This window comes from Corvus hawaiiensis, chromosome 3, assembly GCF_020740725.1.
Source record: "Corvus hawaiiensis isolate bCorHaw1 chromosome 3, bCorHaw1.pri.cur, whole genome shotgun sequence".
NCBI classification, from domain to species: Eukaryota; Metazoa; Chordata; class Aves; order Passeriformes; family Corvidae; genus Corvus; species Corvus hawaiiensis.
In genome coordinates, this window is record NC_063215.1 from 12,180,479 (window position 1) to 12,202,577 (window position 22,099).

The window sequence follows — 22,099 nt, forward strand, 5'->3', positions numbered from 1 at the left end:
CGACAAAAGAAACAAATTTGTGAAGACATACATAACTTTGTGAATTATCGAAAAAAAAGATTTGTTCTTAAAATGCTTGTAAGCATTGATCTTGTAAGATGAATTTCTTCCTTGCCTATCACCACGATGTGGGTGAAGCTTGGAGAAGCAGAGTCTCAGCTGTGCATTGGGATGCAGTTGATAGAGCTATGCCCACTTCATACCAACTAACAGTCAGGGCCAATGTTCTACTGGCAGCAATCCAGGCTTGCCGAAATTAAGAAATCAGATGCTCATGTTCAGTCCATCTGAACACATTAAAAAGCTCCAAAACCTAGAGAGTGCAAATTTTCACTTGTGTTGCCTATGACACCTGTGGAAACACAAATGCTCAGCTCTTATGTTTATGTGGTTCTGTTCCCCTGATCTGAAAGCAACAACCACCTAGGTGAGGGTGACTTGTTAATTCTGAAATGCATTTGGCTGGTTATGGAATTAACTTCTAAAAATTATGTTCTCCAGAAGCAACTGGGTACTGTATTTGTGATGCACGTTCATAGTAGGAACTAAATGAGGAGTGGATATGGCATGCAACTCTACGGTTACATTTTTAGTACTTCTCATGACACAGTTTTGTTCTATGCCAACTAACACTCTCCCAGATAATGCCCAAGCATAGTTCTGGGGTTAGGAGACACTATGGACCATTTCCAAAAGGCTGTTTGGATCTGGCCAGGCTGTATGGAGGAGTAGGATTTTAGTTGTCCAGCTTCAAGCTGTGACATGTTTGCTGGTTCCAAGCCCAGAACGTGGCTGTGTGCCCTGGTCTGTTTTATTTTTTGACATATATGTGGCCACAGATCCTGCTTTCCAGGAAGCTGGGATTCAGCAGCTTCTTTGGGAAGGCAGTGGCAGCATTGTCACTGTGTGCTTAGGAAGGTAGAAGAAAAATTCTTTCAAGCCTGGAAGTGAGAAGCTGTCTGGAAAGCAGGAAAAATAAGCCAGAGCAACTTAAAATCATAGAATAATTGAGTTTCATATTTTTTTAATAAGACAAGCCCCAGGGAATACACAAATATAATCAGCCATTTTGAAAGCACTTGTTTAAAAAAAAAAAGAATATATTTGAAGAATTATGGCCTGGCATTTTAAATCAAAATGAATAAACTGAATGTTAAGCAGATGGCATCTACAACATCCTCAACCAGAGGATGTATATCCTGGCAGTAGAGTAAAATTTATCTCTGGCCTAAGCTTTGCCTTCTGTTAGCTAAAGGAGCAGTAGCAACATGCTAGTGCAAACCTGAGTTGGCATGATCCTTAGCTTTTCCCTGGGGAATCCCTGTCTTAAGCAGATGTCTCAGCCCTCTTCTTCTAATTGTCTGTTTGCCTCCTGTCAGGGAGGTGCAAGTCTAACCTTATATTTAGCAAAAACTGTAGGGTGTGAAGTTTTGTGTGTGGGTGTTTTTTACTTTAAGCAGTGTTAAAGCTATTAGCATCCTAATGACTTAACAGTGTCTGGTCCAACAGACAGCTCAAGGGTTGACTCTAGTCAGTAGAGCACAGCCATCTGTCTCACCACCTCGCTTCTGCAGGACACGGGGAATAGCTGCTGGGATGGCATAGGCTTCTTGGTAACCTTGTCATGTATTTCTCCACCTGGAAGTGGTCCAGCAATCAGAAACTGAGCTCCCAGTCCCCACACTGACAGTGACAAGGCTGAGTGCCATCCCTGGGCTGGGAATTCCTGGTGCAGTTTGTGCTTTGAGGGTTGTGTGGGGAGAGAATTGGAAGTGCAGGTCAGGATGCTCTAAGGATGAGCTGCCCTGAATTACCTATATTGCCATTGACATCTCTCGCATTTTTCTGCATAATATTTAAATAGTACTGGCTTGGTAGTAGAAGTTTTAAGGATTCTGTGCTTTTTCAGTTTATACATAGATAAGTGTGTTCAGCTGCTGCTCCTTTTTTGTATTTTAAATCAGAATAGAATTCATTGCTTCATTTTGGAACTTCTACTTTCTACTTCTTGAGTAAAGGACTTTAAAACATGAAATAATGTTGTGGTTGCATATTTAGGATTGAGAGTTTGACCTCTGATGCACACTTCATCTCATTTAACTCTTCTCTTTTGCCTTTGAACTACAACATTATGTATTCTGTTCTGTAATGCAGCTTCACTTAACTCTTTATTTCCAAATAGAATTAATTTAACATCTTTGCTATTTATGCTTACTTGAATACTGATTGTACAGCCTTAATTATTTCTTACACAGCAGGAAACTTTCAAAATAGCAGCTGTGTTTTTCCTTAAGTCAAATTGGTTGTGAACTATGACTGCTCAAATCCCTAGGTGGATAATAAGCTTTACTCCCAGCAGGTCCCCCAGACTACTACACTGAGGGAACTGAACTGACTCCCATGTTTCATTGTATAAATGCATTTTAACTATGGATAAATTGACTTGCTGGATCTTGCCAAAGTAGTAAAAGAGATTTTTCTCTTCTGTGTTAATATGTGATGCCTCCTTGTTAATATCCTTCCCTTAAAGCGGCATTAAGGTTTCTACTAAAGTAGAAAAGAGTGCCTTATTTATTTCAGTCCATTTTTATCAGGCTGGTGTTTAAGAAATGATCACTTTACTTTTTTTCTGACTCACAAATTCTCCCAAGGACAGGAGCAGTTGCTCATAAATATGTTTCTTCACCCTGTGGTTATGTAACAGTGTTGTAAGGAGTATCTTGATATTTAGTTATTTTCTAAACTCATTAAATTGTTGTTCCTCTTCATTCCCCTCAGCTTTCCTATGGAAAACTCTTGATACCAATCTTGGGATGTTTATCTCCACTTTAAAAGGAATATTTTAAAGATATGAAACTGGAAACTCTAAACTTTTCAGAGTAGTTTATCCTCCTTCCCTTCCATGGCATCGGCTTTCCCACTCGATGGCATCTCAATCCAAATGTGATACCTCAGTGAACTTGCCTTGCAGCCCATTCCGTGCAGTTATTGCTCATGAACAAGAAATGCTTCCTGGCATCTGTTCGTAGTCTTCTTTTTAATGCCCCTTTCATACCTGCTAATCACATTAACCCCGTGAATTACACTGACATTGTTTTTACATCCCGTTTGATTTTGTGTTTCATTTTGTTTTATATTGAAAGAAATTTAGATATCTTAGATAATTTTTTTAAAAGATTAAAAAGCAGACTTCCAGAATGTTGTGTGTATTTGATTAAAAAGCTAATTCAGTCCTAGTTACTACTTAAGTTGTGCTGAGGGATAGCTATTCTGTGTAAGTTGCAAAAGTTTTGTAATTTTATAATTCAGCTGAAAAGGAGGTTCTCCTTGATAGTTGATGGGTTTTTATTTCCAAAATTTAGTTTTTCTATATAAATGTAATCAATGCTGGAATTAGAGAGTCTTTCAGACCTGTCATTTTTGTTGTTGTTGGGTCAAAAGGTAAGGGGACAAAACAATGGTATTTAGAGCTGGTTTTTGCAGTCCTGTAGCACTGGAGGGTCAGAAGTTGTCTCTTACTACATCACTTCTCTATGGGAAAGGGTGGGTTTCTGGGTTCTGTGAGGTGCTGCCAGTCCTTTCCCTGTCCTGAGGTGTTCCTGCAACAGTAGTTCACTACCCTGGTGTGTGGCAGTATGAGATTAATTGACCTTTGGCTCTGGGAGTAATGCACAGTAGAAGACACCTTGCAGAGTGCTCTTTGCTTTTGAAAAAAGGGGAGTTATTCTCTATTGAAGGCATTTAAGTAACTTTTCTGATTTTTACTCAGTAATTAAAACTGTTTCATTGATAACAATCCTTTTAAATAAATTTTAAAATTCACAGATTGCAGCCTCTGTCTAAGTATTGGGAAGGCTCTGGATCATCCTCAACAAGGTAAGAGTCAACTCTAGTACTTTCAGGCTTGCACAGAACAGCTGTTGAGCAGATTTGAACATCATCAATGATAAATGAACACTCAGCCCCCCTTGAATACCATCCTTTATGCAGTTTTACTCTTGCACCTCACTGATGCTTTCAGAATGCTATCTGGGCATAATATTCTCGCCTTGAGGTTTTTATTTGTTTGCTTTTCTCATTATAGAACAACAATTGAGAATAATTCTTCCCATGTACTTTTTTCATTTACTCCACTGTTTGTTTTGAGTCATTTCACTGTTATTGTTCTGGTCTGGGTAAACCCTTGGGACAGAATTGGCTTAGGCAGAGAGCAGGATTTGTTCACATCCCTTTTGAAGTCCTGGTTCTGTAATTTTTATGGGTCTCCTACTGCCATTTTTTTTTTCCAAATCTTGACCAAGTTCCCATCAAACTCTCTGAAATATAAGTTGTAAATACCATGCATTGCTACAGAACTGGAGAGAATTTGCAGCCAGCAGCAAAGTAAAGCAATGCTAAAAAAAAAATGTTTTTCCCCTAGAGAAAGGGAGTTTCCTGACTTGACTGGCTACTAATTGGTACAAAGATTTGTTTACACAGAGGAGCTATTGCTAATTAGTTCCCTGTGTGGGTGTTCTACTGGGAAATTAGTGTTACATTTTGATATAATTTAATCATCTTTTATAATGAATTGTTACAATTTGCAGTAAGGAACATCTTTTTAGGAAAAAAACGAATCTGCCCGGCACCACCCCTGAGTTTCAAAAGGTAATTCCTCTCTAAGCAGCAGTCAAGGTTACTATTTGGAAATTAAATGAATAAAAATCCATAATTAGATTAAACCCAGTTTTTAGTCACATGTTTATAAATATAGCTCCAGAAACACAACCATGTGTTTTTCAAAGCCAAAACTTAATTAAGCTGAATTAAGCTGATTTATGAACCGGATAGCTTGACCTCTGAGATCGTGAGGACAGTGAAACTGAATATTTGGGAAGAGTGTTTGTGCAGTTACATTAACATTATTGAGGTTATGGTCAAAACAGAAGTTCACTTCCAAGCTTTTCTGTGCGGAATTTATTTTCCTTGTTACCTTCACTATTATTTTGGGAGCAAGCTTGCACTTCTCTTAAGTTATTTTATTTAGAGAGTTGAAAAAGTAACATTAAAATAGCTGTCCTATAGAACCTTATGAAGGAGCCGGTCCCCTTGTTTTTCTAGTGGCCTCCCCTGCCTCAATACTTGCAAAATGAAATGACCACTATTGAGCATTTAAATTACATTCTTTATTTCAGTAGTTTCAAAAGATTGGAAAATTAATTTCTGAATTTAGAACTGCTTTAACTGGACTTTTTTCAATATAAATATTGTTTTACATAAATATAGCCTTTATACTAAATTGCTAAATGTTTTGGAAATGAATTCCTATTTCCATGATTTCATTATTATATCTTTTAATTCTTAATATAATGCATACCATTACCAGTGCACATTATTTTCCTTTGGCTGTACCAGTCTTAGCAACAGCTTATTCTAAAATCCAACTTAAATTGAATCTGTTCAGCAGAATTATATGGAATAAAATCTAGTTTGAATACCTGATCATTTCAGCCCAGCTTCATTTTTAATGGTATTACTACAAAAATTTTTGGATGTTACAAATTTCACTTTGAATAGAATAATTTCCATTTCTCATGGAAATTTCTTTTTTAAGCTAGAAAGTTGCATTGCAAAATTGAGATAGGGAAGAGCAAAGTGATCCCAAGTGTAATCTTGAATGTTTTTCATGACAGACGGACGTTGAATGTTTAGCATCACCTCTTTGGATTTTTGAATGTGAATTGGAACCACTGTATTTCTAGGTAAGACATAACCGAGTGTTTGTGTTAAGCACCCCCTTCCTTTTATACCTGAATTGTGGGAAAGCTAAAGAGTGCAATATGCTGGACTTTGCTTTGTGCAATGCTTATGTATTTGTTGAATTAGTGCAATGTTATTTGAGATTTTAAGTGCTAATAGTTCATTTGTCCTAAATTTCTATGTTCCCTGAGAGAAACCACAACAGCCACTCTTGTATGGTCAATATACGTACAGGACTGAATTTTGTGATCAGGTGTATAGTTGTTCTATTAGCTCATTGTCATCTAGAGGGGTAGGTGAGTGCTGTCTGCCCCTTCTCTTGCATCAACACCTTCACTCAGCAGGATATGCTGGTTTAGGGAATTTGCTGCTGAAAATCTGTGGGATTGCAAAGGCTTCCCAGAGGATTACTTTTCTGTCAGTTTAGACCTCTGCATCAGCTCACTGCAGATTCACACAAGTACTGGTGTCAGTGCAAGGGAATCAGTGCCAGTACCTGCAGCAACAAATTGTTTTATTGGCTTTGAACTCCTTATTTCTCTCTGCTCCAAGAAAAGGTTTGATACATGAGGAAGACTGTGAAGGGGTTGTGAACAGCTGCAGACTTTAATAGCTGGGGAGAAAGCAGATGGGGATAGAGATGAACTAGAAAGTTTTGATCTGTAGATGTAATTAAGAGAAAATTTGTCACTGAAGATTACCTTCTTCTTAGTGAAATGCCAGTCTGGCTTCGCATGTTTTCTACAAAGGTTATAGGGACCAGAAGGGAGATCTCTGTCACACTTCACATGCAGCTGAGTTGTGGCCAGCACTGCACTGGGGCTGCACGGCTGAGAGTCACAGACATCAGTTCTGGTGGTTGTGACCCAAACAGTGCTGTTTGCCAGCCCTTCCTGGACTCCAGGGAAACGTGAAGCAGACAGGACATTTGACCTGGAGTGCTTTGCAGCATGCAAAGCCTAAAATCTGAAAGGCAATATTATCTTAACTAGTAGTTGTGTGGATATTAAGTATTGTGGATAGTAAGGCTGTGCGAGATGGTGGCTTTGATCCAGTGGTTTCTCAGAGAGATGGAAGCCACTGGGTATGGAAGGGATTCTTTAAGCTAACCCTGCTTTAGTAACAGTGCATGCTGTCATTAATTCAGCTTGCTGTGAGAGGCATCCAAAAAGTGGTGCTGTGGGCAAAAGCCTGCAAAAACTTCCATTTGTTGTAGGTGAAAATAAGCCCAACATGGCAGCAGCCTGACTGGGTTTCTGTCGAAGCTGGTTCACAGTACCCAGGTGAACCCAGGGCAGTCTGTCAAAATAAAGGTGTTTGCTGGTCATGTGGAGGTTTGTTCAAAAGAAATAAAGCCACCTGCAGAGGTGGAAGGTGTAGAGATTCATCACTTTAAGGTCACAAAGGATGTGGAACCAGCATAGCTGACAGACAGCGATATTCCTGTTTCATTTCACTGGATGGCTGAACAAACCCAGGTCCAAGGGACAAAGTGGATGGGAGGGGTGTCAGGAGAGACTTAAGATGAACAGCTGCAGCCAGAGCTTGACAATTTCTGCAGTGTAGAAAATTATTCTCTGTTTTAAACGACTGATGTGAACTTGTAAGGAGTGTATACATAAGCAGCAAAGCTATTTTGCTTATTTTATTTTTAGGTTTTATTTTCTCCATTAAAAGAGCTTCCAACCTTCTATTTTGTTACAGTCATATGGGATTTGAAATAGGAATTATGTATATGACATGCCTATTAAATTTTATAATAGCACTTCAACTAAAATTAATGGCCCAGGATGATCCTTCTGGGCCAGAGAGGAGAGAAACTCAAAAATGAGTGCTCAGCATGGACTTATCTACTCCACTGGGGGGGAGTGAGATGAGTTGAAGGGAGATCTTGGAGGCAGTACAAATAGAATGAAAAGGAAGAATAAAAGGAAAAATGGTAGGAGTGATGAATAATACTCTTGGTGTATCAGAAGACACAGGAAATGAGGAGAAAAAAAAGGGAGTGAAATGAGGGAATAGAGATTTGTTAAATTATGGGCTATTTCATATTTATTCCATAGAAAGTTAATATGACTGCAGTGTGGTTCACTTTTATTAAGTTCATTGGTAGAAAATAATAAACTGGTATGAATTACACCTGGTAAGAAAATTAGTATTTTGTTTTACCTGCTATATTTGTGAAGTCCTCACTGTTTGCTCTTTGAGATCTTTTACAGTTAAGACTTTTTTTTTTTCAAAATGAAACCCTTAAATATGACTTCACTGATCTTAAATATTGGGTTTTTTTCAGACTGGCAAAATACAAGCTGTAGAAGCATATGAAGATTTTTTTTGTAAAAGGAAAGGTTCTGAAAATCAAATCTTAATATAAAAGTGACAAGACAGTAATAAATTTTAAATACTAATGCAGCAGAAGCAATATTTTGTGCTCTTAGCTGTGAGCTGTTTGAGCTGTGCTGGGAATTTTACATGATAAGGTTTTAATTTCTGTCAGTGCAAAGAGAAAGACTGAACCTCGTACGCTATTTTTAAATGGCCAATATCTCTTACAACTTTTGAAAGGTGTGACATGTATTATTGCTTTAATTCTCCACAGTTTGAATGTTCTTATCAGATTAAATAATTGTATAACTGTTTTCAGAAGTGTTTTGTATATACATGTATATGGTGATCTATTACTCTTGCTTTTTTAAATGACCTTGGGAGCAGCAGCACATGGGGTGGGAAGCGAGTAAACTAGTTTTCATTTTCAGTTTCCTGTTTTCTAAGAATACATTGGAAAGTTTCTTAGTTAAATAATATCATAACAGACAGTTGGAAGACAAACTATGATGATTATATTCAGGTCTTCACATGGTAAGTATGTTCTTAAAATAGTAACTGCTTGACAAGAATTAGGCATCATTTTCTACCAAAAGTAGTGTGAACTGTTAAGATGAAGTTAGCAATGCAGGGAGAGCAAGATCAAACATTTAACCTAGTCCAGACAATTAAGTTGGATGCCTAAAGTAGGCTTCACTAACTGCTTGAAGATTGATGCTTAAGTGCCAGAATTAATATCTAAAGCTGAATCTCTGGAGTGAATTTGTACTTCACACACAAATGTGTCCTTAGTTTACCTTAGGCCATGATAACTTACTAACATCTCGGCTATCTTGATACAATGAGGAGCACGGTGGTCATAGAAGTTCAGAATGCATTTCAGACATTTTTTTAGGAAGTAATTAAAAGTTCATAAACAAGATGATAACTTTCCACGCCTGTTGCTGTGCAGTTTTTGAGACTGATTTTATCTCACATAGTATCTTGTATGGGCGTGTTCTGTACGGTTATGAGGAGTACCATGTAATGAAGTTTTCAACACAGACCTCTAGTCTAATTCATTGCCAGGTATTTTACAGATAAAATGCATAAATGTGTTTCAGGGAGAACTGTGAAGAAAAGTACTGTGGTAATTGTAGGGGTTGCCTTGTATTGTTGGCCAGATGTGTTTTCCCAAGAACTGGGTACACTCTCAATCTGGAATTCAGCTTTATGCCAGATTTTGGTCTGTAGTGCTAGACTGTGACTCAGAGCCTAAAATTAAAATGCTTTTCCTGAGTTTTATGTCTTCAAAGAAGGATGGTTTTCCAGCAGGTGTTAATGATGAGATGTCTGCTTATTTACAGACACCTCAAACTTAATGAAGTTTTTGAAATTAAGGGTAAAATTTTTCAAAAGTAGCAAAGGAGAAACTCAGTCACTTCTTCTGAAACAAAGGCTCTAATTTTTCACCAATAGGAAAAAATAAGGCCTTTTATTATCTCTTTTTTAATAAAAAAACCTCTTTCACATATATTTTTCTTCCATGAAAAAGATTGTAAGCCCTTTTTTTGCAATGTTCACCTTCATTAGCACAACTTGCTGACTTCCTTCCTCAGCTGCAGTTCTTCCTACACTCAGAGGTCAGAAAAGAGCAGGATCAACAAGCCACACATCTGGCTGTCTCTCTTTCCAACTGGAACAAAGAAACAATTTTTTAATGGCTTTTTGAGTTAATTGTAAACAATTTGGTTTTGGAGTCGCTGACTTGCAGCAAATGTTTGTCGTAGGCGGATGTAGGGAAAAAGGACTATGTCCTAATGCAATTCCTCTGTGGCCAGCGAGGAGAAAAAAATCACTTAAAAAAAAAGAAAAGGAATGTCTTGCTCCTTGTAGCACTGAAGTATGCTGAGAATTTTGAGTGCATATATAAGACATTTCACAAGCTTAAAATATATGTTTTGATGAGGCTGAGAGACAGAAGTACTTGCTCATTTAATTTTTCTGTCATCTTCTATACAGTAATACTGATTTTTCCACCTCCCTTTATTTTCAGGAGCTGTTTATGTATGAACAAACTTGATAGTGATAAAAGACCAGGGACAAACAATAGGAATAGGGAAAAACTATTTTAAAATGAGAGTTCTGTTCTAATACTTTTCTCTGGTATTTATATTGTTCCTAAAGGCATTTTTCCAGTAAACAATTGTCAAAACCCTATACTTACAGTCATTAACCCTTAATTAATATTTTGAAAACAAATCCTTAAATAATTAGTGAAGTGTAGTAGTTTTCTTACTTTCCCAATTACTGTAATCTTTAATACTCTCTAGACTCAGGTAGCCTCATATCTAAATTATTAGAATTACCTATTTTTTTTTTTAAGTGTTTTATCTAAAGTAAACATCTGGTGTGACTTTTATACTTTTATACTTCACAACAGGAAATACTACACTTGTTGATTTACAGCACTTCTGAAACCCCAGCTACTTTTAAAATACCTTGTTGTAGTTTAATGTGTCTTATTTTAAACTCACATTGCTCCCATATCTTGGTTGCTTTGTTTAATAGGTTTGTCATGATGGTTTTATTTCTAATAAATGTCTTGATCTGAAAAGTAAATTGCTAATGCTGTTTGGAATTATGCCAAAGCTTATGACAAAATTGAATAAAATGAATCATTCAAAGGAAACGTTTTCCATCAATTTGTTTGTAGGAGGTAAAGTGTGCTGTATTATGATCACTTTTTGTCAAAATTAGGTGTTTGGGTTGCTAATGCCACTTAGTGGATATCTGCCTTAACTGCAGCCTGTTCCAAAGCCAAATCAGGTGCCTGACAGCTCTCTTGATTTGTATATTGGAGTTTTCCTCCTGCCTAGAATATCTTGACTACAGCATGTTTTCAAGAAACTTTTAATTATCAGGTGCATTTTAGGAAGTTTATTACAGCTAGTTCATTTCTTGGATTAAATGCATTAAAATGTAGGAATTATTTATTACAGAATTTTAAACTTAGAGGAAAATGAGGATCTTATTTGCATATTTCGGATTATTTGAAACATTAAACAACCGTCTTGGTCACCTTGCACTGATTCTTTAGGTTAATGAAATATAAATTGATACTAAGGGGATAATTTTGGTGGTTTAGGCAATGCTTTGTTTTAACCCTTTTGGTTGGAAGATTGGTGGCTGGGCAAACACTGACCTGGATGGAACAAGCTGACAGTTCAAGAATGGAATTGAAGAGTTGAAAGTAGTGAGTGCCTTTTGTTTGGTGTATCCAAAATGGGAGTGGGATAGGCCCTGCTGTAGCTGGACTTCCTCAGACTTCAAATAATTGGTTAGAGCAGGGTGCAGATGATGTCAAAGTTGTGGGTTTGATCCCTGTATGGGCCATTCACTTCAGAGTTGAACTTTATGATCCTCTTGGGTCCCTTCCAGCTCCAAATATTCTGTGATTCTCCTTTGGAAGATCAGAAAGGTGAGATAGACATCAAATGTCTGTTCTACCACCGTCATTGAAAGTTATAATTTCCTGAATATATTTTTTTTAATAAAGACTCTTTATTGCTAAGCAGTTTGGATGGTAGTATTAATAACTTGTTGTATTTGATACAAAATTTAAATATATTTAAAAAAATCTTTTATCTGATACCAATACATACACACATATATAATCTATATTGTATGTATTTTTTTCTAATATTAGTGTTTTTTAAAAAATCTATAATAAAATAATATAATCCTTTTTGCAATTTAAAGGCTTTTTTTTTTTTATGGAAAAGATTTTTTTCACTTTTGAAATGCATATTGATTTAGGTCTTTCTTTTCGGTCCTTAAACTCTGTTCTTTGAACTTTTTTTTGACCTCAGTAAATTTCTGTTATTTCCCATCAACCCTGATAATCTTCAATCACTAAGTATTTTTTACCTAATCTTTCAGGCTTTTCTGAAGTTTTAATTTATGCTGTTTTTATTAGTAAATCAGTTGAATAATTTGCATCTAAAATAGTAATTGGCTCAGAGGAGAATAAACCAAAATTCAGCTTCCAGACATATTTTAGTGCTGTATTACAGGCTGTTTAAATTAATGGTGAAGTTTGCACGACAATACAAAGACTTTTGTTGGCTTGTGTAACAATATTTTTTATAAAATTTCTTATCTTCCATTTGTTTACAGTGAAATTAGGAATAATTGCAGGGTTTTATCTGCCTTCTGCCATCCTCCAGTGAACTCATGACATCTCAAGTCATGAGCTAAGAGGAACCTGAGCTGTAGGACTCTTTCTAATGCAGCTGAAGTCACCCAGGCGTTCCACCTGCCCATAGATGGCTTTCAGTCACCAAACAGAAAGCTTTGGTTGAGTCAATGAGTTTAATGTTTTGATTTTGTTACAGTTTTAATCTTGATGTATCTGACATTTTTTTCTGTAATAAGCAGCCAGTTCCCAGTTCTTGGTTAAAGAAGGTCATTTGCAAGTCCCTGTGTACATGCATACAGTGGGTGTTTGCATGTCTGCGTGTGTAGTTTTTATAAAATTTAAGTTTTTCAACAAAGTTTTAAAATATTTTTACATTTCCTATTTAAATAGTTGTTTATAATTTGAAATTTTCTCAGAAACTAATGAATGTTGCCTTTTCAGGGATTTGTTTATTTTAGATGTGACTTCTGTCACTTCCAATGTGAATGGCAAGTTAGTTACAAGTGAAAATGAAACAAGGTTATGCAAAAGTAAAATTTTAAATTTTGCTCTAAACCTAAATATAGTGTATTTTCTATAGTTCCTAATTCTAAAAGGCATGATTTGCCTTTGAAACAGGATTCAGCAAAGGCAGTAAGAAAGTCTTGGATGTGGCTGCTTCCTTCCATTTTTGATAGCAGGTAACTGGCATTTTAAAATTAGAGATGTCATCCCGTGTATCTTTTAGTCAGACTACAAAACCATTTCTTCTTTCTCAACTTCTAGGCTGCTCCTTAACTTCAAAAGAAGTAATGTTATTCCATACTGCTTGAGAAAGTGTAAATAAAACTAGTGTTCCTGTACAGATGGAGAAGACAGGATTGGTGCCAGAGCTGATGTGGCATGTGGCAGATGCTGGGCGGGGATGCCCTGCTGAGAGCCCTCACCAGCCTCAGGATCTCGCTGTGCTAAGCCTGAGCAGCTCCCATGTGCTGTTCAGTGTTTGAGTGAAAGTGACACTAATGATAATTTCAGATGCAGCCACAGTTACTTTTAAGCTAAATTCTGAATTTCAGCAGGAAGAAAGGGAAAGCAATATAATTTGGTTTTTAATATTTGTATTAGTTCTGAAATGTGGTCATTATATTATTGTCTGAATTAGTTTGGGTTTTGCTTGAGCTGTAAGAGTAGAAGAGAAGGTCATCCACTGGTAAAGGAGCTGGAGCCCATGCAGAAATCCAGGCTGACTGTGCAGAGGGAGGTTGATGCTGTTGGGCTGATCTCAACTGGCGTGAGGGCTCTGTTGCCTTTACTTAGGTGGGAAGGTAGACTATGGAAACAGCCAGAGAACTGGTGCGCCTCATTTGTGAGAAAAGGCTGAGGGAGCTGGGCCTGTTTAGCCTGGAGAGGAGAAAACCTGAGTGTAGGCTCCATCAATGTGTGTAGAAGGAGGGGTGTCAAGAGGGTGGACCAGGCTCTGCTCGGTGGTGCCCAGCAGTAGCTCAAGAGGCAATGGCAGAAACTGATGCCCAGGAAGTTCCCCCGAACATGAGGAAGAACTTCCTTGTACGGGTGCTCGAGCAGTGGATGGAGCAGATCGCCCGGAGGGGCTGCGGATTGCCCGGAGGGGCTGTGGATTGCTCGGGGAGCCTGTGGGTTGCCCGGAGGGGCTGTGGATTGCCCGGAGGGGCTGTGGATTGCTCGGGGAGCCTGTGGGTTGCCCGGAGGGGCTGTGGATTGCCCGGAGGGGCTGTGGATTGCTCGGGGAGCCTGTGGGTTGCCCGGAGGGGCTGTGGATTGCCCGGAGGGGCTGTGGATTGCTCGGGGAGCCTGTGGGTTGCCCGGAGGGGCTGTGGATTGCCCGGAGGGGCTGTGGATTGCTCGGGGAGCCTGTGGGTTGCCCGGAGAGGCTGCGGATTGCTCGGGGAGCCTGTGGGTTGCCCGGAGGGGCTGTGGATTGCCCGGAGGGGCTGTGGATTGCTCGGGGAGCCTGTGGGTTGCCCGGAGAGGCTGTGGATTGCCCGGAGGGGCTGTGGATTGCTCGGGGAGCCTGTGGGTTGCCCGGAGAGGCTGCGGATTGCTCGGGGAGCCTGTGGGTTGCCCGGAGGGGCTGTGGGTTGATCTCCCCCGCTGGAGCTGAAGCCCGGGGCGCTGCGGTGGCGGCCGTGCGGCAGCAGGGGGTGCTCCCGCGCCGCCCCGTTCCGCGCTCCCCGATCGGGCGCGCTCCGCTTTCCCTGGCTCATGGATAATGGATAATGAGCCTCTGCAGGCTCGTGCATTCCCCAGGACAGGGAACAAACTGGCATAAGTGGGCCTTGGACCGGCCGCCATCCGCACTGGTCAGTCAGCAAAAAATACATACATACAGGAAAGTGAGAGTAGAGTATAGAGTCACTACGGTGCATCAATTTTACTGTCTTAATAAAAAGTTATTGTGCAAATTTCATTACTATACTAGGAATAGCTTCCAGGAGTGATTAGAATTAATTACTGCAGAGCTTGCCAGGGTCAGTACATGCTTTCAATTTTCATTTACACTTACAAGAAATCTAAGTTTTAATTAAAAGGATGGTTTTAATTCTGCACCATCCATAGCAGTCCTTCCCTGTTTGTCATTTTAGGCAAATAGTAGACTTGTTAATATACCCCAAAAAAGTTGCAGTGGTTTTAGCAGCTCATGTTGAGGCACAAAGCTTGTTTGCCAATCAATGTAAGTAAAACATATTATTTGAAAATAGATTTACTAGGGAACGTGCTTCTTAAAGTATTAGGCACAATGCAAAATTAAGAATCTCTTTGTGTTTGCATCATTAAGAGGGCTAATGTGCTTGCCTATTAACACAATTTTCAAGGCAGGCTCTTTTGCAGAAAAATGTCATGCACCCTTTCTGCCCTGTATGTCTTAATGAATTGAGTCTTTAATTTGAAAGTATGTGCACTAACAAAATGCTGTCAGAAGGATTAAAAAAATTACACTGAGGTAATTAAGAAAAAAGGAAGAGTTTTGTTGAAATTTATACTTTTCAGTAATTCCTGCATACTTAAAGGTTAGACTAATGTTTTGGAGAAAACCTCTTATTGTTCAATATTCAGTCTCCTCATCCCTTAACTTGACTGTGAGAGCAGTCATTGAAAAATTCCAGAGTTTAGCAACTTTCTAACCTGCCTTATGTTTAATTTATAGTCCAGTATAATGATTAAATATTTTCTTCTCAGTCTTTCTGCTTACCAGTCTATCTGCATTTTTGGGATTGATTTGCTTTTTTCCTTGAGTTGAATAATTTACATTTGTATTTATGGAATGTCTTCTGGATAGTATCTCCAGCTTATTAAAGTATTTTGAATTATGACCCTATTTTCCAAAATATTTTAATTCCCTTCTAGCCTAGTGCGTATTTTAAAAGGGTATTTTCTTCTTCTTTGCCTGTTAGTAATTAAAAGTATTGAACAAAACCAGATCTATACAACTGTTACTGTTTAAAAATACTGTTGTCTTTTTTTTGGCCAGTAAACTGCTGACAGCTGCTTTTTCAGGTTTTCAGTGTTCTAGCAAATTTATGGTAGTAAATAACATTTTCTCGTTCCTCATCTCTAGTGCTTTGTCAAAGCTCCCTCTATTTCTTCAATTCTGCCCTATGCTTATATAGGTATATTGATTTCTGAGCCTCTGTTTTATCTTTCTTGTCCATCAGAATAACCTGTTGTGTATTGTCTTAACTGCTGAGCTTTCTGCACTTCCTTATCCCTTAAATCAACTTGCCAAGAGACCTGTCCTTCCAGGTACCTGAAATTACTGAAACTGCTTTTGTAAAATCAGTTTAATTTGCTGTTTTCTCCTTGTTTAGTAACCTCCTCTCTTTTTAATTTCTCTTGTATTTTCATCCTTATATTCAGTTATTTCTCTCCATAACTACCATAAAAGTAAAAAATAGCCTCTAGAAATGGCATTACTTACTCCAGAAGCCTGTGCAGATACATGGTTAATTAATCCTCCTGAAGCTTCTTGCCCCATTCTGTCACTCATACACCTCCATACTTCAGCAGAGCCTTCTTAAACACTTTCCTAGGTTAGGTGGTCTCTCAGGTTGCTGTTTTGAGATGTTACCTGTTGTTTCTTTTTTTCCGTTTCCCAGACACACATAGAAGTTTTACTTTTTTTCTGAAATCTTGAATACATTTTTAAAATATACATTATCCTCCAGTTTATTTACAGTGGTTTTTGGGTTTTTTTTCCTAATGGAACTCTTGCTATTTCCATCAGCAGCCTTGCAACAGCCTTGTAATAGGTCAGCAAGTTTTCTTATTTTTGTAATGAGATATTAAATAAGACCACTATGACACAAATGGAAATATTTTAAACTAAAAGCAGCAAATCCCTAGAAAGATCCACATTTCATCTTTAATTCCTCAAATCTTGAGCTATTGGTAAATATTGTCAGCCATATCTGTCTTACTTCCACTAATGTCAGTATCTTTGATTGAATTAATTGTCTGTTTAGTATTTTAAGATGTTCTTTCACTTCTCTCCCCTTTCCTAGGAAACAATACTTGTAAAGACTGTTTCAGATCCATATCTTACAGACTCTTACCCTCCAAACCATAAATACAAAATGGCAAAATGCATTATATCCTAGATACTGACACATTCAGAACAGATTGCTAGGAAATACGCACTAAGAAATCCAGCCCCTGTGGGATTTATGTTTGACTTACTGAGATTAGGTGTACTGTTTTGGCATTTATGTATTAAAATGAGAAGTAGAATAGAAAGAGAAGAAAGCTAGCATGCAAAGACTTAACTCCTGTTATCAACTGGCACAATAAATAACTGGAAAATAAAATCACTCTGAGGAAAGTTTTTACCATAGTTGTCCAGAGAACTAGAGTATGATGGTTTTCATCTTGCTTCTCAGACACATGCATTGGATTTTTTGTGAGTATAATAAAAATGCTCTGTGTGGCATAGTCATAAGACTGAATAATTGAATAATCAGCAGTCATTTACAGGCAGAAAGGACCAGGAACATTTTTTTTCTTTTTCTGATTTTCCATCCAAGAGTCATGTTTCTGATTCTATGTCTAAGAACTTACCTGATGTCGCATACATTTTTCACTCATTATACTCACAAGTGTTGAAACCAGGTACCTTCTCAAATGTTCAAATCATTAGATTGCCAAAACTGAGTGTGTTCTAAGATGGCTTATATCCTTTCTCACTATGAATTTGGTGAGAGATGATGAGGACAAGAAAACTTTGAAGAGGAAGATGGTGGTGTGGCTCTCTTGCAAGAGGTTGGAGGAACTAGGTCAAACTCCACTTGGAACAAAATACAGTGGTTTTATTTTGAAAGAAGAAACACTCAAACTAGCCAAACCTGACATGTATCTTTTAAAAGTGTCTCCCTGCTGTGAAAATTGATGAGAGGCTCCATTTATTGTGTACAGAGTAATTATGTCTTTGGTTTGTGTAACGCATCTGTGCAGGCAATGCCATATTCAGACTAGTTTACTGTAGTTACTCTACACTCAGGCAGAAGGATCAAAGTGCAACAGTGCTTTTTTAAAGTCAAATATAATTTTACTCTAATTACTTAATTGGATTCCATTCTACATTTTTGTTGGTGGCTTTTTGTTTGTCTGGTTTGTGTTCTGTTTTGTTTTTTATTATGACCTATGAATCAAAATCCAGATATTTTGGTTGTGCCTGGTTTTTGTTCTTTCATGACGGCTGCTCTGACATTATATACTTTAAAAATATACAGGAGTTCAAAGTAAATTCAGGTGTGGGGGTTGGCATATAGAAAAATCCCCCCGTTGGATACCTTTTAGGTTCATCTAAGGTAATTTTTTCTTTTACCTTTTAATTTTAGAGAGACTGCAAGCCAAGCTCTGTAATCCTTGGGGCTACAGGTACTAATGTTGGCCAACTCTTTAACCATTTTATGATTAGTGAAAAACATATTTGTCATTACAAAGCATTTATTAATTCCATGTAACTTGCATCACTTTTTTTGTAGGTTTTAATTGTCAATTAAAACCTACAATCTGCATATCAGCAGCAAAAGCTCTTAGCTGGAGTGTTCCTTAGCTAGGAATTTTAATAAAATGGTTGTTCAAAGAGGGAATGATTCTTTTATCTTGAGTTACTTTCACCTTGAGCGACTTTATTCTCTTATTCCACTCCTCAGTTCTTTATAGCTATTTTCTGGCTTTGAGTTTTGTTAGAGTTTCTTTTTGTCTGTTTATACTTCACCTGCCTATGGAATGTGTGGCACTGATTTTCCTTTGCTTGCGTATAGGTTGCCACTTGGTGGACTTTATGTATGTTATTTATGTTATGAAAACCTTATAAATACAGTGTTTAGAGGCCAGCATTGGGGATAATTTCTTTTTTCTGGAAAATGAATATAGCTTGCTTTCTGAAAAGAATTTGGTTATGTTTTTCTCTTATCTCTGCCTTTCTAGAGAATACTTTACATACTTCATTACCAAATATCTTTGGGGGTTTTGCACAATTAGCACCTCAAACACAAATGTATGACTAATTTTATTTTTTTTCTTAGTATAACAATACATTTTTTAACTTATTTATAGAATGAAGTCCATAGAGGAATAATACCATTTTTAAAAACTAACTGTATTTGCACAACTGAGACTATTAAAGTATCAGTTGTTATATTTTTCTTCATCGATGCAACTGCAGTTTATAAGATTTAAACACTTAGCAGTAAAACAACTGAAGATAATAATACCATATCCATGCAAATATCCTCATTTATAAGAAAATTGAAGTGATTATTAAAAAGAAACCTACTGTGGAATTTGATGGGAAGAAGTAATAGAAACAGAGAATCGTTTAGGTTGGACAAGACCTCCAAGTTCATTGAGTCCAGCTGTTGACCTGATCCTGCCAAATCCACCATGTCCCTAAGCATGACATCTATGAGTCTTTTAAATACCTCCGGAGATGGTGACTCTTCCACTTCCTGGGTCAGCTTGTGCAAGTGTTTGACAGCCCTCTCAGAGAACAAATGTTTCCTAATATCCAATCTAAACCTCCCTGGTGCAACTTGAGGCCATTTCCTCTTGTCTTACTTCTCTGCCCTGGTCCTGCTGGCCACGCTATTGCTGATACAGGCCAGGTGCCACTGGCCTTGTTGGCCACCTGGGCACACCTGGCTCATGTTCAGCCACAGTTGACCAACACCTCCAGATCCTTTTGCTCTTGGTCACTTTCCAGCCACTCTTCCCCAGCCTTTAGCACTGCAGGGGTTGTTGTGAGCCAAGGGCAGGACCTGGCACTTGGCCTTGTGCAACCTCCTACAAGTGGCCTTGGCCCATCAATGCAGCCTGTCCAGATCCCTCTGCAGACCTTTCCTGCTCTCCAGCAGATCAACACTCCCACTCAACCTGGTGTCATCTGACACTGAACTGAATGAGAGTGCAATCGATCACAGAATCATTTAGGTTGGAAAAGAGCTCCAAGGTTATTGAGTCCAACCTTTGGCTGAACACCATCAGGCCGACTAGAGCATGGCACTAAGTGCCATCTCCAGTTTGTTGAACACTGCCAGGGGTGGTGACTCCACCACCTCCTGGGCCAGTCTGTTCCTATGTTTAACCACTTTTTCCATGAAGAAATCCTTCCTGGTGTCCAACCTGAGCCTTCACTGGTGCAATTGGAGGCCATATCCTCTCGTCCTGTCGCCAGTTGCCTGGGGAAAGAGACCAACCCCCGTCTGGCTACAACCTCTTTTCAGGCGGCTGTAGAGCGTGATAAGGTCTCCCCTGAGCCTCCTTTTCTCCACGCTAATCACCTCCAGCTCCCTCAGCTGCTCCTCATCAGACTTGTGCCCCAGACCCTTCACCAGCTCCATTTCCCTTCTCTGGACACGCTCCAGCTCCTCAATGTCTTTCTTGTAGTAAGGGGCCCAAAACTGGACACAGCACTTGGGATGTGGCCTCACCACTGCAAATCCTCTTGTCCAGATCACTGGTAAGTGTTAAATGGGACTGGCCCCAGTACTTAGCCCTGGAGAACACCACTGGTGTCCAGCCACCATTTGGATGTAACTCCATTCACCACCACTCTGTTCCAGACAGTTTTTCAGCCAGTGCCTGGTGTACCTGTCCAAGCCATGAGCAGCCAGTTTCTCCAAGATAATTTTTTGAGTCTTGCACTTTTGCTGTTTCCTTACAAGCACCTGAACCAACTGTATGAGTGAATATCAGAAAGATTTGGAATCATGCTTTTGATCTGAGAGATCTTGAGATTGCTCAGATGCTGGTATATTTTTGAAACCACAATTAATTATTCATGGAGGAAGGTCGGTTCCAGTGCTTTAATGATGCTGATGTGCTTAGTACATTTCCCTCAGACTGTGGACTGGATACCTCCTGTCTCTGCCCACTTAGGTGTGCCACTAGAAGTTATCATTCTGAATCATCCATTGCCACTCCTGAGCTTGGGAGCCTCTGTTTCTCCTGATACTCCCAGTGGAGTGAAGACACGCACAGCCCTGCTTTCGTTAGGATGATCTAAATGAGGTTAAGCAGTAGGTATTTGCTGATCCAGCTCATTTTGACAAAAGCCTTTCAGACCATGTTTATGTGAGCAGGCAGATTTAGGAAATATTATCTGGCAGAGGAGTACTGGTGAGCTGCAAAGGCTTGAGCTGGTGAATCTGTCCTTCACTAACACAATGTTTTAAAGCTTTGACTCTCTGTTAGATCTTCAGTGTACTGCAGTGCTGCTGATGGTGTTGAATTGATACTGATTAAATTAGTCCTGTAAGAGAAGAAATCAGTCAGTACTTCTCTAGCAATTTGTATAGTACTTTAGCTGTCATTAGAAAGTGGTGCAAAACTTCACACTTGAAAATTGTGTAGTTGCTTAAAACAGTGTGTAAGTAAAGATTTTAAAGAAGAGTTGAATAACATGATATTTAGTTGTGAACATTCAGTGTTCAGTTAATAATACTGAGTTTGGGAACACTTACTAAATTTTCAGAAGTGGATTTAAGTATATAATAAATATATTTCAGTATACTTTCAGTATATGTTTGTAAAATCCATGGCAGATTTGTAGGGTTGAATTCTGATTTGTGTTGGGGGGGGATAGTATTTTATATATCACAGCTCAAAAATAAACTGATTGCTTTAGTGGGGTAGAAGGAGTTTATTTTCTCATACAAGGTAACACCTCTAGAATGTTGAAACTAAATCAGTGAAATTTTAGGAGCACAGTTATGTGTTGGAAAACCAACCTGTGATATTTTGTTCAAAGCTAAGATTTTTAAACATGCTACTGGAAGATGGTAAATAAAATGAAAAATGCTAAATGTGCTTTCCTGTTCATTGCTGGGTTATGGTTTATTTATGTCTATGGGCTACTAATTAAGTGATGAGCATCAAAAATCAAGCAATGAGCTTTAAAATGTCAACAGTAGCTTAAAAGCTATTTTCTATATGCTTATGTAATATCTTAGGGTAAGCTTTAATGGTTTAGAAAGCAATAGCGAAAAACAAAATGCAAACATCATTTTCAACATGTGATAATTTTAAAAGCATAGTTAAAAGTTGAAATTTTAAGGGATTTAGACACTAAAGAGAAGCAGCTAGCATTTAGTGTTGCGGCATCAGCAATATTTTTATATATGCATTGAATCTCAGTTCAGCATTTAAACTGATTTTACAGTAAGTAAAATAAAATGCTTTCCAGTTTAATGAAATAGAATTTTATGCTCTTCTGTTAAACCTTTGTGATTTGCTTCTGTACCTCAGCTGTTATTTGCATTTCTCCTGCAACCACAGTATATATATTGACCCGCTCAGAGTGTGTGCCATTAGTTACTTTGAAATCTCATTAAAATTATC

At 38.3% G+C, this 22,099-nt stretch overlaps 1 protein-coding gene across 7 annotated transcripts in view; it reads left to right on the forward strand.

Moving 5' to 3' along the window:
• Positions 1 to 22,099, forward strand: part of CYRIA (CYFIP related Rac1 interactor A) — a 55,049-nt gene that overhangs the window by 11,864 nt on the left and 21,086 nt on the right. For 5 of the 7 annotated variants that reach the window (XM_048296897.1, XM_048296901.1, XM_048296895.1 and 2 more), the window contains 2 exons: positions 3,826 to 3,876; positions 5,673 to 5,741. The exons of 1 other annotated variant lie outside the window; for it this stretch is intronic. The gene's annotated coding sequence lies outside the window, so the exon portion shown is untranslated. Of the gene's footprint in view, positions 1 to 3,825; positions 3,877 to 4,586; positions 4,648 to 5,672; positions 5,742 to 22,099 lie in introns of all 7 variants that reach the window. One more of the 7 variants, XM_048296899.1, reaches the window with a different exon arrangement.